The 18,028-nt window shown below is 40.3% G+C and overlaps 1 protein-coding gene across 1 annotated transcript in view; it reads left to right on the top strand.

Annotated features, from left to right (window-relative positions):
- LOC122811661 (unconventional myosin-Ib-like) overlaps positions 1–18,028 on the top strand; it is a 1,027,360-nt gene that overhangs the window by 539,979 nt on the left and 469,353 nt on the right. The window lies entirely within an intron of this gene.

Raw genomic sequence — 18,028 nt, 5'->3', positions numbered from 1 at the left:
CAAGACCAAATCCGGATGCAACATATATAGCTATCATCCCTCTATTGCTTTGAATAAACTCCCTCTTGAAATCAGGACCCTCACACATCCTAAACAATTTAAGACTGCCACCAAAGAGTATTTTAAATATCATTGGACCTGCCACTGTACTCACCCTCCCTGAACATTTTCCCTCAACCTAAAGAAAATCAACCTCCTGCTCTATCATAATCACACTCTATCCCTCTCCCTATACTGTCTTCTTAACCTAATCTGCTAATGCCTTTGTGTAATCATTTATTTAGTACATGCACTGTATAACTACAATTGTTAATATAATCTCTAATGCACTACGTAACATCCTAAGTTAATACATCATATTCTCATTGAACATGCTTCTAAACATTTTCTTTAATGTATTGTATGAATTATGTATTATTTTTTGTAATTAATTGCTTTTGTTATGCAAAAACTGTATAATACATGGAGCTTTTCTCCTTGGCCTCTGCTGAAAAAGGGCTCTTCAGCTCAGCTGGACATACCCAGTCAACAAATGTAAAATAAAATAAAATAAGTAAAATAAATATCTGCTGACCTCACAAGACCGAAACGTAGTGAAAGTTTTGAAAAATCAGGAGAATAAATCTAAGATAACTTCTCTGCTTGATCAAGCAGATGCATATCAGCAACAAGCCTGAATGGAAATCAAACCAGAAGTAGTTAAGAAACAGGCAGCAACTGAATGTGCCAAAAAAACAAAGAAAGAATATAAGGTGAAGGACCAGATGAGAAGGCAAGAAATGTGAAAAATGCATAAATATAGTTGCAAGTATAGAAAACTTCTGGAAGAACCTCATGTTGATCAGGAACGAATGCAGGAATGATTAAGGAGTGGCGAATTCAAACCAAAAGATGAAAGCTTAATATTGGCGGCACAAGTCAGCAGGCTACGTACACTTTGGTTTTACAAAGTCCATTGAACATGTGGGAGAAACAGATAAATGTAGGTTTTGCAAAACAGAATTGGAAACAGTTGCACACCTCGTTGCTGACTGCGACATACTAATGGCAGAAGGGCTGTATACTGAAAGGCATAATAATGTGGCGAGACTGCTGCACTGGGGGTTGTGCAAAATTTATGGTACTGATTGGCTGAAAAACACTGGAAACATGAGCCATAAAGCATCATAGAAAATGATGAAGTCTACATCGCATGGATCATCCATTACCGACAGTTCAAAAGATAGATGCTAGAAAACCGGATGTAGTGGTCCAAGAAAAGAAGACAAAAGTAACATTGATCATTGAAATCTCCACATCCAGGGACTACAGTGTCCTGTATACAGAGAGAGACACAAAGTCATAAAATATCAGGATTTGCAAGCAGAAACGAGAGCAATGTGGAAGAAAGATACCCAGATAGTTCCAATAGTAGTGGGAGCAATGGGTCTTATAAAAAGAGTCTACAATCATATTTGGATATGCTGCCAATACATGTAACTCTGGACATATTACAGAAAGAGCCATTACTGAGCACATTGCGGGTGCTGCGAAGAGCACTTTTGGCTGACATCAAAGATTGAAGCAATACTAATTTCATGAACTTTAATCTTACTTTGACTTGGGAATGGGGTCCATTCCCATCATGGTATTAGAAAGCCAAAAGATTTGGAGAAATTTAAAAGTGTCAAGAAGTGCAATCAGGAAGTGCAAGCCACTTCAGCACTCTGTGTGTCTTTTTTGCTCTTTAATTGAAGAACTGAAGGGACAATAATATGGCTGTAGGAATGCACTCAGTACTTGATGATACAACTGTAGTTTTGTGAGTGTGTGTGTGTGTGTGTGTGTGTGTGTGTGTGTGTGTGTGTGTGTGTGTGTGTGTGTGTACGCATATAATATATATATATAATTGGCTAGGCTTAAAATGGCTCGCAAGGGCAGTTAGCTTAGTACTAACCTATGAATCTATATATATATATATATATATATATATATATATATATATATATATATACACACACACACACACACACACACACACACATATATATATATATATATATATATATATATATACTCATTCAACGTTCCTACCTCACATTAAAACTTATCCCATTAGAATGACACTGAGTCTGTCCATTTGAATCCTCAAGCAAGGTAGATGATTCTACAGAAAAAAGTGAAACAGACAAGTAAAGGCCCACTGCAGATCCCAGAACAAGCCCTAAAAATGACCAGAAGCTGTTTGCCTAATTATTTGAGGTATCTGATGGGATCACAGAAATAAAAAGTTTGTGCACATAGACATACCATGTGAGTGAGTACACATCAGTCTGTGCTTAGGCAGTGGCCAGTTAATATTCAGTTAGGTTTCAATCCGTGTTCAAGTAGTGACCAGTCAATATTCAGCTAGTTTTCAGTCAGCAGCCATTCTGGACTCATGTGGTGACCACCAATGTTCAGTTAGTTTTCAGCTGGTGCTGAGGTAGTGACCAGCAAATGTTCAATTAGATTTCAGTCTGTGCTCAGGCAGTGACTAACCAATGTGAAGTTAGTTTTCAGCCTGTGCCCAGGTAGTAACCAGCCAATGTTCAGTTAGTTTTCAGCCTGTGCTCAGGTAGTGACCAACCAATGTTTAATCAGTTTTCAGCCTGTACTCAGGCAGTAACCATTCAATGTTTGGTTAGTTTTTAGTCTGTCCTGAGGTGGTTATCAGCCAATGCTCAGTTAATTTTTATTCTGTGCTCAGGCTGTGTGCATTCACTGCTCAGTTAGTTTTCAGTTTGTGGTCAGCCTATGCTCAGGCAGTGACTAGCTAATGTTCAGTTAGTTTTCAGCCTGTGTTCAGGCAATGACCAGCCATTGTTCAGTTAGTTTTCAGTCTGTTTTGAGGCAGTGACCATTCAGTGTTCAGTTAGTTTTCAGTCAGTGCCCAATCTGTGTTCAGGCAGTGACCAGACAATGTTCAATTAGTTTTCAGTCGCTGTCAGGTAGTGTCCAGCCAATGTTTGGTTATTTTTCAGTCTGTACTCAGACTGTGCTTGGGAAGCTTTCTTTCTCAGCTGTCCACTAATCTAAATTTTTAAAAGGACGTAACACATAATGTGAAATTGTTCAATCTCGCCGTTTGTTCTTACACACGGGGTTCGGAGCCGATCCTCAGCTCCGAGTCGGCCGCATCACTAGCTCGCATCTTCGAGAAAGCTCGAGGCACAGTAATATTCCATGATCCTCCGGTGCTAACCCTCAGATCTAGTTTGCCGCTAGCAGCAGATCACATCGAAAGGCTCGGGCCAGTAGAATTTTTCTATATATTTCTTGTTATTTCTTGATATTTACTTCAAATTTTTACTTTTCTTTATAGTGTTTGATAGGTTTAATATCTAGTTGTTGTTTAAAGTAGTTGTAGTCAGGTTGTTACTTAAAAATTTTAGTAAGGGCCTTAGGCCATTTTTTTCTGTAAGAATTTACAGTACTTAAAAAAAAAAAAAAAAAAAAAAAAATAATAATATTTATACTTTTCTGTCTTTTCTATTTTTTCATATAGACATATATATATATATATCTTAGTGTGCTGTGTGAGTGTTTTTTACAGTTTGGATATATATTGCATTTAAAATATATTATAGAAAATTATTTTCTTAAGAGTGGTGTACTTTTCTTGGATTTTCCTTTATTATTGTAAGAATGTCAGAAAAGACCAAAAGTGGTTTTAAAAGGTGTCAGTGTGAACAGAAGATGTCCATTACTGACAACCACTCATCCTGCATCTACTGTCTTGGCCCTCTCCACTTGCAGGAAGACTGTTCCATCTGTCATTCCTTTAGTGGGAGGGTCATGATGGAAAGACGCAGGAAGTTGGTGGACAGAGGGTTGCTTAAACCCGAGTTTCAGGAGGCCCTGGACAAGGCTGAACTGGTTTCAAAGTCTTCGAAGGGGTCGAAGTCTTCAAGAGTGTCGGAGCCCAAGTCATCGGCTCCGAGCACCTCTTTTCAGATTCGGACACCGGCTCCTATGACTTCGGTGCCGGCTGTCGAGACTTTATCTCTGCATGAGGCTCAGGTCTTGGAGCCGGTATCAGAGGTACCACCTTCGGCTATCCTTCGCTCGGTGATGGCTTCGATCCCTTTGACCCATTCTTCGAGGCCACTTTCCGACTCCAATGTGGACCGAGTGGTACAGAAGCTTATGGAGAACTCGGCCTTGTCCAAATTAATTGAGGTTTCATCCCAGCTGGTTTCGAAACTCGAAGCTATTCCAGTTCCCTCAACACTTCCTCCTCCGAGACCTGTCAAGTCATCGGTGTTAAGAGTCGAAGAACCGATGATTGTAGAGCCCTCGGTGCCGAAGCCTCCAGTAGTGCTATCGGCTCCGTTGACCTCGACTCCTTCGGAACCAGCCGGAGAGTCTCGGAGCCGAAGATCTTTCCTGGGTTCCGGGGGGGGATAGTCGAACCGAGATATTGGTTCCGACTCTTACCCTCGGTGCCTGGGCTCAGATCAGTTCGGATCCGTCCTCGGTGTCGGAGCCCGTGGTTCCGCTTCCGGAGAAACGACCCCCTTCTTCGGATCGGGTTGGATCTTCGGGTCGGGGCACCGGTGCCTTTGACATCATGAGGAAGGTCTTGTCTGATCAGACACATACCTCATCGGTATCTTCATCTCCTTCCCCAAAAGGTCCGCGTTCTGCTTCTGTGCCTTTGGTTCCTACTAAGCATCGAGACCCAATGCCTCAGAAGTCCCCACAGGGCGACTCTGGTTCCTCGGATGCATCCTCAGAAGCTCCCGCTGAGGATGTTCCGAGGAAACGACTGTGCAAGAGGAGGCACATAGATTCCCCTCAGGAATCTCTCACGTCTGATACTGATTTAGATGAAACAGAAGGGTCCCCACGGTCCACCTCTGAGGATGTCTCGTTTGCAGACATTTTGGAAATCCTGAAGCAAAGAGGGGACTGGCAAACCCTTACCCCTTCTGTGGATGAATCGGTATTACTGAAGGCATTTGGGGCTCAACCTTCTACCTCCTGGGTGACTCCATCCTTTGACGATCTTATGGATCTTATAGCTCGGAGGGCTTGGGAAACACCTGATACAGTGGAAACAGTCCCCCGTAAACCAAATAAATACATGATGGCTCCCCAAGATAAAGCCTATCTTACAAAAGGAGTTCCCGTAGATACTATGGTGGTGGTGGCGGCCACTAAGAAAGAGATGTCTGAATCATCTTCCTCTGTCCATCCTCCTAATAAGGATTCTAGGATAATGGACAGATATGGGAAGCGCATATTTAGTTCGGCGACTTTTTCCATCCGATCGCTCAACTACCTTACGCATTTCACCCGTTTACAGAGAGATCTCATTAAGGAATTAGGAGATACTCTCCAGGGACACACAGATGCTGCTGTCACCGAGAAAGTGACAGCGCAACTTAACACCCTAAATTCCATAGTCAACTTGTCTATGAGGCTGATTTCATATGCAGCCGAAGGATCAAGTAGAGCGGCAGCTTCAGCGATTGCCCTGAGAAGACAATCCTGGTTGCACTTATGCTCCTTTGTGGAAGCCTTTAAGTCTTCCTTTGCCAACGCCCCCTTTGATGGTGCCTCCTTGTTTGGGCCCAAAGTAAAGGAGACTCTCACGAGGTGTGAACAAGAAGGGAAGACCCTGTCTGCCGTAGGGGTCCATTTTTCCGTTCCATCTAGACCCTACCCTAAAGGGCAATGAGGAGGAAAGATGTGGTTCCGAAAGACTCAGGGATCTTTTCAACACACCCAAAGTGACGCCCCCTCTAGAGGCAGAGGAGGGGGAAGAAACGGAAGACGCCGCCCAGCCGGCAGAGGGGGTCCACAAAATCAGGGTGACAGAGAGACCTTCTCTGGAAAGCCCTTCCAGCACTCCTGAGTGCAGGCCCGGCTGTCCTACTCTGGAGGCAGTCGGGGGTCGCTTGGCTTTATACCCAGAGGCCTGGCTAAATCTTACATCAGATTACTGGGTAAAAAGCATAGTTACCAGAGGCTACAACATCCCCTTCATAAAAATGCCACCCAACTCCAAAAAACTCCCAGACGTTCCACCCAGTCTGCGACACCAAGCAACCATAGAGATAGGAAGGTTGCTCGAAAACAGAGTCATCCAACCAGTCCCAGCGGACCAAATAGGATCCGGAACTTACTCAAGATTCTTTTTAGTTCCAAAGAAAACAGGGGACTGGAGGCCAATTTTAGACCTCAGCAAGTTAAATATCTTTGTGAAAAAGGAAAAGTTCCGGATGGTCACGCTTCAGTCAATCCTCCCTTTTCTGCAAAAGGGTGACTGGATGTGCTCTATAGATCTCAAAGACGCATACTACCATATCAAAATGGCCAGGGCATCCAGAGATCACTTGCGCTTCCGGCTGGGAGCCAGTCATTTCCAGTTTTGTGCTCTGCCCTTTGGTCTCACCTCAGCCCCCAGGGTGTTCACCAAATGCATGGCAGTAGTAACGTCTCACTTGAGACGAAACGGATTCCGGGTGTTTCCTTATCTAGACGACTGGCTCCTTTCCGCCACCACCGAGTGTCGTCTTCTACAAGCCAGGGACTACACCATCAGTCTTTGCTCTTCACTAGGCATAACGGTGAATTTTGGAAAATCTGTCTTATCGCCGTCACAGCATATCTTATTTATAGGAGCACAGGTAGACACTTCCCTGGCTCAAGTTACTCTCCCCCCACCAAGAGTATCAGACCTCAGGCATCAAATTTCGCTCCTTCTTCACAACAAGAGAGTCCCTGAACAACAAATATTAAGAGTGCTAGGCTTGATGGCAGCCTCCCTTCTTGTAGTTCCTTTAGGCAGGATGCACATGAGTATTCTTCAATGGATGCTATTCGCCCAGTGGTCGTATCTACAACTTCCACTATCTCACAAAATCTTGATCACAAATTCTTGCAAGAAGGATCTCTTGTGGTGGATACACAGTCAAGAGCTAACACTAGGACAACCCTTTGTCTTACCCAGTCCGGTAGCAACTCTAACCACAGACGCTTCCCTGATAGGGTGGGGGGGATTCTTTCAGGGACAAACAGTCCAAGGTCAATGGTCCAACTTGGAGTACAATCTGCACATCAATGTTCTAGAGCTGAGGGCAGTGTTTCTAGCGTTGCAACACTTTCACAAGTCCTTACCTCGGAGAACAGTGACAGTTCAGACAGACAACATGTCAGTGGTCTGGTACATAAACAAGCAAGGGGGAACCAGATCTTACCTGTTATGCAGAGAGGCCCTCAGAATTTGGCAATGGGCAAAGTCCACTGGACACTTTCTGATAGCAATGCACATCCCGGGGACTTCCAACGTAATCGCGGACAGGTTGAGCAGAGCCATCCTATTCCCTCACGAGTGGTCCCTCAAACCTCGTGGTGGAAGAGATCTTCCGCAGATGGGGCCAGCCTTGCTGCTACCTGTTTGCATCCCCATTGAATGCCAAATGCAGAAGCTACTTTGCCCTGTTACCCCCCCCCAGGGACGCACTGGTATACGATTGGCCCCCGGGTCTCCTTTACGCTTTTCCTCCTGTTCCACTAATTCCCAGGTTTTTGCAGAAAGCCAAACGTCTGGACAGGACCATAATACTGATAGCCCCATTCTGGCCTCGACAAATCTGGTTTCCTTTCCTTCAATCTCATCAAGTGGAGGAACCATGGATACTGGACCCGGAGCCAGACCTGTTGACACATTCGTCGGGAGTTCCTCACACCTTCCTCAAGTCCCTCAAACTGACAGCTTGGCTGCTCCACTTCCCGTCTTAGCCAGGTCGGAGTTACTATCCCCTGCAGTACAACAAATTATTGTATCTTCTCACAAACCATCTACAAGGAAATTGTACATCAGCAAATGGAACCGTTTTGCGCACTGGGTCTCCAAACAAGGTATAGATCCATTCGGGGCTCCAGTACACAAGATACTAGATTTCCTCACCACACTTTTTCAAGAAGGAGCATCAACATCCACTATAAGGGTTCAACTGGCCGCTATATCCAATTTTCATATTGGCCGTGAGGATGGTTCTCTTATGTCTCACAGGCTTTGTAAAGCCTTCATGAAAGGTACTTTTCACCTCCGTCCCCCCTTTTGTAATCCAATAGCCCCTTGGAATCTTAATCTCATGCTGTCACAACTCATGTTGCCCCCTTTTGAACCAGCAACTGCAACTCCGTTAAAATTTCTTTCATGGAAAACACTTTTTCTGGTTGCCATCACTTCCACCAGAGGAGTTTCAGAGTTACAGGCTCTATCTATCTGACCCCCGTACATGATTTTTCATCCAGATAGAGTAACCTTGCGCACCAATCCGTCCTTCCTTCTGAAGGTTTGTTCGATTCAGAACATCAATCAATCTATCGAACTACCTACCTTCTTTAAAAATCATTCCAATAAACTAGAATACACATTGCACAAGTTGGACGTTCACAGACAACTAATATTTTACTTACATAGGACAAAAGAGTACAGAAAGTCAGATCAACTATTTGTCTCATATGCTGACCAAAGAAAAGGACAGGCAGTAACGAAGGTTACCTTATCCAAATGGCTCTCAGATTGCATAAATTTGGTATATACTGAATCCAAACAGCAACTCCCTTTCAAACCCAGAGCTCATTCTACAAGGGCGATTGCTACCTCTTCAGCCCATACCGCTCGTTTGCCTTTAGATACCATTTGTGCAGCAGCAACTTGGGCAAAACCACATACTTTTATCGCCCACTACAAGCTAGACAAGAGCTCCAGGGACAGGGCGACGTTTGGTTCCACTGTACTCAGGAATGTTCTCCCTTGAGCCACCCGGGAAAAAGGAGCTAGGGACGCTACCCGTGTGTAAGAACAAATGGCGAGATTGAAAAATTTCACATTAAGAAGTTATGTCTTACCATAACGATCCATGTGAATTGTTCATCTCGCCTTTGTTCTTACATTCCCCCCCTCCATCCCCCGTCCTACGGTCTGGGAGAACGGTTTTCAACTAGATTCCTTTTCAGCCTTTTTTAGGTATGGTTGGCATGTTATTGTGCATCAGTAATGGCATCTTTTATCCTCTACTTGGCAGTAGGGTTCCAGACACTTTGTAGTATCTGTTTATAAGTGTTCTAGACACAGTTCTAAAAGGGATTCTTCTGGTATAGCAAACTAGATCTGAGGGTTAGCACCGGAGGATCATGGGATATTACTGTGCCTCGAGCTTTCTCGAAGATGCGAGCTAGTGATGCGGCCGACTCGGAGCCGAGGATCGGCTCCGAACCCCGTGTGTAAGAACAAAGGCGAGATGAACAATAGACATGGATCGTTATGGTAAGACATAACTTCTTATTCTCCTTTATACTCCATTGATTTATTCAAAGTATATAACACAAATGAAGAAAAACTGGGAAAAATAATTTCAGTGTATCAGATGAATATAAGAGAACATTTTAAACTATGAAGAATCTACCTGTATAGTAAGAACTAAGAAAGTTTTTGTGGTGAAAGGCATTTATTTGAGGAACTGTATGCCAGCATTGCTTAATGTTATGGCTGTTTTCATAACCAGATTATTTCAGAACTTAGTTCAGTCATAAAATATTTGTTTAAATGTTGAAGGGGCATTCTGAAGGTTACTGCAGAAAAAAAATCATTTTAGTCAGTACATTCAGAGGCCCATAAAGATGGAGATCCACTATGTTGTTAAACTGAAAGAGATGGACACATAAGTGACCATTTCAATTAAACTTGCCACAGAAACCTACTTTCTGAATTGAATTAATCATTTTCAAATCATTTAAGATTGTCTTAAATATGGTGAACATAGACAAATATAAGCAGCAGTTAGTTAAGCAAGCACGAGCAGATATTTGTGCTGTACTCAAAGGTGAAGTATACAAATCTGGTAAAAAATAATAAAGATTTTATTATGATTGCCAGAGTAACATCACACTCCATGTTAATAATGATAAAAAAGGCTGAATGCTGCATCTGTGGAAAAAACAGGCACATAAAACATGCATGTCACAGTAATGAACAGTTGTAAGAAAAGTGTAGAAATAATAATTACTATGGCATAAATACTAAATGTGTTTCCAAACATGAGTGAGTCCATGGAAGAGACACTGAACTGACAGTGTTTTCTGTAAGTTTTCAGAAAGGAAGAATAATCTTCAGTGCCTGTATGTGCTACAAATGGTAAAACTGTGGACAGAAAATATTAAGAAATGCCATGCCAGTCCACTAACAGAAGACACAAAGACACTGGCATATAGATATGACGTGATGCAATACTTTTTATTGGTCCAACATAGGTATTGCAATTAATTACACAAGCATTCAGGCTAGCAAGAGACCTTCATCAAGAATTAAGTTACTGATGTTAGATACAGTACTTAAATATTCACTTGTACCTAGAAGGGGAAGTGCATTATTTCTTTCCTATTGTCTACAAATGATACTTGAAAAATACCAGTGTGGAATAAATAAATGAGTGAATGAATGAATGAATAAATGACTAAATAAATAGACATAGGAAGATAGATAGATAGATAGATAGATAGATAGATAGATAGATAGATAGATAGATAGATGTGCATCCTGGATGTTTACTAGGACAAACAGGGAAAGATTGTGTGTGTGTGTGTGTGTGTGTGTGTGTGTGTGTGTGTGTGTGTGTGTGTGTGTGTGCGCGCACGCGTGTGCGTGTGCATCTGTGTGTGTGTGTGCATGCATGCATTCGTTGCATGCACACGTGCATGTGTGAGCCTTAAACTTTAAAAGATGTCATGCCCCGCTATAATATTCAAAAGTTTTGCATGTTACATTAGAGCCCGTGTTTATTTCATAGAGAAGATAACATCTCAAGAGACTGCTTTGACACTTAATAAGAAAATAAATCACAGCACAAGAGATGGAAATTAGTTAAATCCAGAAAAGGAAAACAAGAAGTTATAATTTGCAATTTGTTAATCTGTCTAAACATGCAATATTTGTGAGCGAGGGATGTTTTCGTTAAGACAAAGTACAAATTTGCAACGGTGTCCAGTTCACAATGAAGTTATTTGCCATAAGAAAAGAAGGACTACCATAAGAGTAAGATATCGGGTTATAATGTATGGATGTTGTTTGCAGTTTGTACACTATATTGGCTGTGTTTAGGCTGATGTTTAGCTGATTGAAATAAATGGAGAAAGGATGACAGAGAGGAGAAAACACGTGTTGACATCTCAGGCTGTGGTTCTGACAGATACTTCTGATGAAGATCAGCACTGGACAAAGTTGTGTTATATTTTTCAAACTGTCTGAGATTAAGGCCTTAATGACTGCTAAGCTTATGGTTACTAGTGTTCATACTAATATATTACTGCAGGTTAAAATAACTACTCTCTTTTAATGAGTAAAACACAGGTGCCAAAACATAAAGCCCAGTAATCTTACGGTTACTATTAACTTTCTGAGATGCTCTGCCGTTTACATTCTGGTTAAATATATCATAAAATCATGCAGTACCAGAAGAAGAAGCATAGGTTGTTCTTCAGTACACCTTATTTGTGTCCACTGTTAGTTGCTCCAAGGAAAAAGGTCTTAAGTGTATAGTGTCTCAGAAAACCAATAATAACCACTGACTGTTAGAAAGAACAACTGAAGTAGCTGAATCTCCATTGTTCTCCTTTCCAAAGGTGTATAGAAATTTTGTCAAACCATAACTGAAATGTCTGATACGGAATGATCAGATGGGGAAAATGTGCTGCTACTGGCTTGTCAGTCATTTTGCATGTAACTCTGCATCTATGGCAGTCATCCTTGTTCTGAGTGGTTGGCTTGTCTCTCCTATATGACGTGTCTCTGGACATTTCCTGCATTTTTTTAGATCGACCACATTTTTGTAAGGCTATTTAAACCACCCAAGTACTTTAAAACTTCTGTTCTATGAAGTTGTTATGTTGGAAGCAATACAAATCATTGGATGGTTGCAGGCTATTTGTGCCATTTTGGCTTTTGTTTTGTTCAGGTCTATGTGTGCTTCTGTCAAGAAGATTCTTTAGGTTTGATGGTTGTTCAAATGATAGTGGGACAGTCTGAAGAATGTCCCTCAACTTGTCATCCTCAATGTATATTGGCTGGAGATCCCTTACAATTCTGTAGAGTTTTTTTAAGTTCTGGATGATATGTTGTCAGTAGTGGAACTCTGTCACAGAGATTCTGAAACAGATATTTTCCTTGCAGCTGTATTATTCTGTTTACAGCCCTGTTAAACTCCATAGCACAGTGACCTTATACAAGCATGGCTTCTTATAGTTGTGCCAACTGTGCGTCTTTTTCTGCCTCACTAGGACAAAAGCTGTGATATGGAAGTGCTTGAATGTAAATGAATGATTTAATTGTTTTGCTCGGATGATTACTGTATTTGTGTAGATACATCTGTCTGTATGTCTGTTGATTTCCTGGAGGGCAGCTAGCCTAGTACTTACTTACCTGTGAATCTTTAATAAGGCAGATGTTTCATGCCTCTTTTCCTTAATGCTTTAAGAATCTTCCTGCACCAAAGAGACTGTAGTTAAGGAAACAAAAAGCTGCCCAACTCATAAAACACAAGAACATAGTCAGAGCTCTTCACAATAGTAGATTATTTTGTATACAAAGCTTATCAACGGGGATGAACATTCCCCCAAGTACACAGGCGTTAGTTAATTAAGGGGGAAGTTTGCCCCTTTAAATTAGGACCAGAAATATATGTTGCCTGAGATGTCAGCTCAGCAGATAATATGATAGGGTTATGTAGTTTTTACAGGTGCTAGAGAACTTGCATAGTTGTGTATGTGTTTACATGCATTTAGCTAGGGAGCACAGTTCTCTTCATTTTGGGCAGCATTAAAATGCATGAACTAACCCCTCATAATTGATCCCCTAGCTAAGGATTTAAGAACGTATGCTTACAATGAGCTGTCCTTTGATCACCATGTATCCAGTGTTGTTAGGAAGCCCTATGTCATTGTACAGCTTATATCTGAAGGTATGGCATCCAGATCAAAGGGTTGTAATTGTTCCATTGTGCTCAGCACTCATTAGGATGATCATTGAGTATAATGCCCTATTCGGTGTGTACCTGTCCGAATACTTGTCATTACTGGAATGACTGCAACACTTTCTCACTAAAAAAAAAAAAAAAAAAATCAGTGACCAAAATTGTATAATGCCCCTTTTGGTATGTAGCTGTCCAAACACTTATCACAACTGGAATGACCACATTCTCACTAAAAAGAAAAAAAAAATCAAGGTCCTAAATCATAAAAGTTGTTCAGACCATCTCAAAACATTGTCCGTCTTCTCTGTATCATTCAAGGTTCTGAAAGGTGACTTCTGCCTTGTATATAGAGTTTCAACAGACCCTATTAGTCCAGACCTATTACACATTCACAAAGCCAATGGGACTATAGACACTCACACAAAGAATCTCAATCTCTTTTGTAAAATATATACAACATTTGAAGGGATAGATTTGTATCACAGAGAATACTGCTTCTTTGGAACTGCCTTCCACTTCACAAAAAGCAAAGTACTTCTCTTACTCTGTTCAGATGTAACTTGGACAAATGGATGGGTAACTGGAAATTCACCCCTGTATTAGCACCCTTTCCCTTGTGGATACAGAAAGCATGTAAATGTCTCAACATTTCCTTGTTCAGCCTGTGTCTGTGTTAGAAGCGTAGCTAGATCAGGGCAGCAGAGGGATTGGCCTTAGGTGCAAAGTGTTGGGTGGGCACGATTGACCATCCATTATCCCAGTCTTTGGTGCAAAGTATGGCATTTGTGGTCAAACCTGAGCACTGCAGTGCTCTGTGTGTGTGGTGTAACCTGTAGCAACTGTTTGCTACATTTGTAGTAAGTGTTTTTCTGCAGTTTGTTTTTCTTTTTTCTAAACTAAAATAAGACCTCCATAGTGCTTCATGCTGACAGGGTATAATTTTTAGCAACTATTTGCTACATTTGTAGCAAGGAGTTTGTTACAGTTTAAAAGGAGAAATTATTTTTTTTAATAGGGAAGGAAGGTGAAGGGCAGGTCACAAAAATTAGTCTTAAATGGCTGGGGCAGGAAGGGGGAGGACGTGTTGGCCACCTGGATGGTTTGCTCATCAATGAAAGAGGTGGGGGGTGGGACTGGATGGTTTTAACTGTAATAAGCAGATGGTTATAATGTCAGGGGACTTCATCCCTCTGTGCTGTAAAGTCGATGTGCGGATGCTTTTGATGACAGTCAACATGTAAGAAGACGAGTTCTACTATGACTGCAACAGTGTTGAATATAGAAAGTTGGTCTCAACCATGTCTAATACATAAATAAAAGTTACAATCCCTAACCTGACACCAGTAATAAAATATTATAATATAGTCAAATGTTTTTAAACTGTAAAATATTAATAATTGTAAAAACTATTCAGACAGTCTCCACATAAAGTCACACTTAATAGTGGTCACAATGATCTCCAAACCTGCAAGTAATCCTATCCTGTATGGGAAAGAATTCACTCTCCTCTTAAAAAATCCCAAAGAAAAGAAGAAAAAACAAAAATGACAAGAGAATCTTAACCTGGTAAAAAAGGAACTGCTTATGCAAAACCAGACTGGAACCACAAACCTAAAAGAAAAGAAAAGGGATAAAAGCATGGAAACAGAAGTATAAAACAGAATATTTTCACAAATAAGCAATGCGTTAATAATTTCTATGCTAGCCTTCCTTTCAAGCACCTAACACCACAGCTGGGCATATTAAAAAATGCCTCAAATGTTTAGATTGCACTAACTTGAGGAACTATGCATCTGTCTTGCCAGCATGCTCAGTCAAACCCTTCTGCAGCCATCTTGTCTTTTGAAGCCATCTTACAATATGTCTAACCCCACTGCATGTACCTTCCCAATTCCTAGGCACAAAATTTGATCATGACCCTTAATATGTTCCACTCCAGGATCTGAATGCAGTCCACTTTCTTTATGATCTCATCCCGCAGTTTAAATCCTAACTCGACCAGTGATGATACTTAATTTGAGTTACCCAACTGTAACATGTCTTGCCAAAAGTACTGTGTCCTATTGCTGTTACACTGGGGGAAAAAAAAGAGTCCAAAGTATAGGTAAATGCCTAAAAATGGGAAACATAAACAAACAAATAAACAAAGATGGAAAATAGGCATAGTAGCTTTATAGGAGTAGAGAGCTTGTCACACAAATTGTGTCTTCACCACTCAGGCAAAGCTTTTTCCTTGTCTGTACATAACAGGTATTATGCACATCGGATACCAAACCCTCACATATCATATTCAATATAAATATAGTGTGTATGTGTGTCTGTGTCTCTCTTTCACTCATTCTCTCTCTCTCCCCCTGTATATATATATATATATATATATATATATATATATATATATTATGTGTATAAATAGTAAGTTTTAATTTTAGGTAGAACATAGACATTGCACATCTGAGTATGTATGAATATAGATAGAAGCAAACAAAAAATGTATATATATGTGTATGCGTGTATGTATGTATGTGTGTGTGTGTGTGTGTGTGTGTGTGTGTATGTGTGTGTGTGTGTGTGTGTGTGTATAAACAAACAAGCACACACACATATATATATTTAATTCTGGTTGGATAAAAAAATGTACTAGTGATATTATTTTGTTTGAATCATTTTATTAAGGGACAGCGCTTTTTTTCTTTTCTCAAATGCCTACTTACCTCTAACACTTCCACACTATGCCTTTGTCTTCAGCTATATCTCTGTCCTCATTCATCTAGATTGCCCCTCCTCCTTTTTCTGTTTTTGTACATATGCCATATGTAATAACACTTTCAGTATCCTCCATTAACATCTAGCATTCTTACTAGAGTATATCTATTATGAGAACTCTGGGCCTCTCTCTCCTATTCTATCTCTATCCTACTTCACCCAGTTGCCCCAGTTCACTCAGATATTTCTTTTCTGGTCTCCCCTCTACTGTGCTAACTTTCTCTTCTTTCCTTCCCAAGTTGCATATTACTCAAATTATCAATTAATCTGTCACAGTTATTATGTTTCTTGCTACTCCTTTTCCTACTCTGAGCCATTTATGTATCAAATATATATTTATTAATTATCTCTAGTATGTATTAATTAATCATCTTACATATGCTTGTATTGGTAAATGACGTATCCTTTTTTTCTCTTCTGTGACAATTCCTCCATTTGAAAAAATGCTTTCTTGTTAAAAACCTCAAGTATACATTATTTGTATGGAGGTTTTCTCCCTCTAGGTCTCTGCTGTAAAGGGGTTGTTTGCTCAGTTGGATATTCCCAGTAAACAAAAATAAATAAATAAATAAATAAATAAATAACAAATGTCTTTGTTGTGTAGCCATTATCAAATCTGATATTAGACTGTCCAGACTTTAAAGGTGACTTAGCCCATGCAGATTTTTAAAATTAAGGCTTACCTAGTGAACCTCTCTCAATGTCAAATGAGAGACCCCATTGTAGGTTTACAAAATTTAGCAGCCATGTAGTGAGTAAAAGCATATTTTCTCCCTCATTTTTATTGAGGAAGACCAAATATTCTTATGTTGTACCTTCTATCATGGTTTTCAAGATCATCCTACTTATTTATCAACCAGTTATTTTGTTTAAGTAAGAAGTCTTTTTGGAGTTTCTCCTTCCTTTAGTCTGCCATCTATGTCTATAAGTGATTTGTTGATGTCTATTATTTTTTAATTGCGTTTCTATGTAAGTTTAGTCAATATTTCATTTTGTTTCATGCTGTTTTCATGATGATCCTCAAGTTTCCCTTGAAAATTATCAATTTTAATGGTAGTTCCTGTAGGGATGTTGTCATCTGTTGGACACCCTTCTTCAGAGAAGATTCTGAGTGAGAAAACTTTGAGGCGCTCATGTCTTTAGATTTATTATATAAACTGTTGAATATTTCTCTGACAGGAAGATTTCACTAAATCAACAAATTTTTTTATGAAAGTTTTGGTTTGGATGAAAAGAAGTTTTTGGAATAGAAAAAGCTACTGAAAACGTATTTTTTTCCTGTTGACAATAGGTTACCACTGCAGAGCTGTTTATAATTGTTGTTGTTGTTATGGTAACTTGCTGTCCATCCTGGCACTAGCCCCTGACATGCTGGTTTTCATTTGTCTTTGAAGCATTTGCTTTAAAGGGCTTACTTATGTAGTGAAGTAGCTTGAATAAAACAGCTCACTCTCACAATTTGCCATATTTAAAATAGCATAGTGATTCTTTACTAATACTGACTGTCTGGAGATTTGTGTGACCTTTTCAAAAGTTAGGTTCATTTTGTGTTGCCACTTTCGAAACAATTCAAAGTCAGCCAGGTAAATAACAATTCTGTCTCCTATTGAACACATTCACCTTAGGCTTGTACATATCTGTGGAAGCATGCATTTTCATTTTCACTAGTCCATTCAACTGGTTATCAAAGTGTAAGAAATAATAAATGTTTCTTTTTGATAAAATGTTCATTGGACTTATTAATTATTGACTCATATGCAACACTCTGGCCCTCTGTGAATGAAAAGGAACTGCATATCATCTCCACTTCTTTTTGCATTGAATACATCAAGTATTTTATTGGATTTCTAATATATCTTGGTTAGTTTTCTAAAATGTGCAGACCTCTGCCTCCAGGCAGGCCAGTGAAATGGTTATAAGAACTCATAAGGATATGATGTGTTAAACCCTGTCATAATTGACAAAATTTGGTTTGAATGGCATAAAACTGGCCTTTCGGCTGTTAGGGGCCACCACAGCGGAACTCCGGTCTGCTAATGATTGGCAGTGGATTATTATGGTTCCGAGTTGCCAGCCCGACACCCAACCTTTAAAGAAGGTACACCCATTCATGCACACACCTACCTGCATTGTCTTTAGACGTCATTCGAGAAGGTGCTCCAGCCGAGAATCGAAAGGGAGAACTTCTTGCTCTGAGGCGACAATGCTAACCGCTGCACCACCGCAGCCCATAATGGCATAAAACTGGTGAAACTACTTAT

Source organism: Protopterus annectens, chromosome 9.part0, assembly GCF_019279795.1.
Source record: "Protopterus annectens isolate FY-2018-M chromosome 9.part0, PAN1.0, whole genome shotgun sequence".
Classification (NCBI taxonomy): Eukaryota; Metazoa; Chordata; order Ceratodontiformes; family Protopteridae; genus Protopterus; species Protopterus annectens.
The sequence above is the reverse complement of the archived record's forward strand: the minus strand, read 5'-3'. Positions and strand labels throughout refer to the sequence as shown.